Source organism: Penaeus monodon, chromosome 22 (genome assembly GCF_015228065.2).
Source record: "Penaeus monodon isolate SGIC_2016 chromosome 22, NSTDA_Pmon_1, whole genome shotgun sequence".
Taxonomy (NCBI): domain Eukaryota; kingdom Metazoa; phylum Arthropoda; class Malacostraca; order Decapoda; family Penaeidae; genus Penaeus; species Penaeus monodon.
Genome location: NC_051407.1, coordinates 12,421,181 through 12,422,508, shown reverse-complemented (window position 1 = coordinate 12,422,508; position 1,328 = coordinate 12,421,181). Strand labels below are relative to the sequence as shown.

Here is a 1,328-nt window from a genome sequence, read left to right as displayed (position 1 = left end):
CAATAGAAGTATTTTTTTCTCTCTCTACCTAAGCTGCCATTTATTTCATTGACGGAAAAGGAAATAAGATATCGATTAAATGCATAATTATTTAATAGTTGTCATTTAAAGCTTGTATAAAGTCACTCCTCCCTCTCAACTTTGTATACCAATCTTCTCCACGCAAAGGGAGCCTCTGACCACCGCCCACTGAACTTTATCTTCTTCGGCATTATCCTTCTGCAGCAGGCAACCGCCTCCTACGTGGTCCTAGGATGTGGTGTGTAAATAGGAACATCTAAATCTTTTGAATCTCACTTGAAACCTAAGAAATGGAGGTGATGTCCATATCAAAAGGAACGCGGATTTGGAGCAGCACAGGAAACGAAAGATGCGAAAGATGAGATCTTAGCTAAGTAAAAATGTTATGCATACATTAGTAGTGTGTACGAATCCACAGTGTATTCATATATGAGCACACTTTAAGAGCCGAAAAAAATCGTTTCGTTCATTTTATAATTAGCATATTGTATATGATATATCCAGCAGTGCTTGCAAAGGCAGTGGTAGCTTTTCATCATGTTTACAGGATCTGGTGTCAAAGATGCAGACGTTTGTAGCGTGTATGTGTGAAACCTGAACAACCTTTCACAGTTCAAACAAGCACCAACCGACGATATCAAAGTAATGTAGATATATGCACAAATATGAGTTTTATATCTCCTGGAAGTTTTTACTGGAAAGTGCCTTTTCCTCCTTATCGGAGTATCTGTAATGATACCTTAGGATCATAAGTGAAGTGTTCTGGCAGCGGTGGGATTCGAACCCACGCCTCCGAAGAGACTGGAGCTTAAAACCAGCGCCTTAGACCACTCGGCCACACTACCTTGATAGACGTACCATTTACCATCGAGTTTCCCTTCTGCGGGGTAGCAACGGCATTTCCAACGTGATCCCAGGATGTGATGTGTACACAGGAATATTAGTTGGTTCCTTTGATGCATCCGGAAAAAATGAAACGTAATTCCATAAGAACACACAAAATGATGATTTCAATTTCTCTTTCAAACGCAGTTATTACTCAGTTAACTCTACAGAAGATAGTAATAAATGAATTTCGTTTACGGCAGAAATAGAAAATGTTAAACATCTGTCTTCTTCTTGCAGACAACCACTGACAATCTGTAAGATTTGTTTTGACTTTAGAGGAAATGAAGTTATACAGGAATGATGTAATTAATTCACATATTTTGTAAACATCGTCGCATGACCTTACCTGACTCAGGAGTACGCCGTAAAACACTCAGGTTAAAGGTCAAATCACACCAAATTTCATTACAAATTTCATT

At 38.7% G+C, this 1,328-nt stretch overlaps 1 non-coding gene across 1 annotated transcript; it reads right to left on the bottom strand.

The window, feature by feature from the left end:
- Positions 1–784: 784 nt before the first annotated feature.
- Positions 785–866, bottom strand: Trnal-uaa. Its single transcript has one exon. It is a non-coding gene; the product is annotated as a tRNA-Leu (tRNA).
- Positions 867–1,328: the final 462 nt, after the last annotated feature.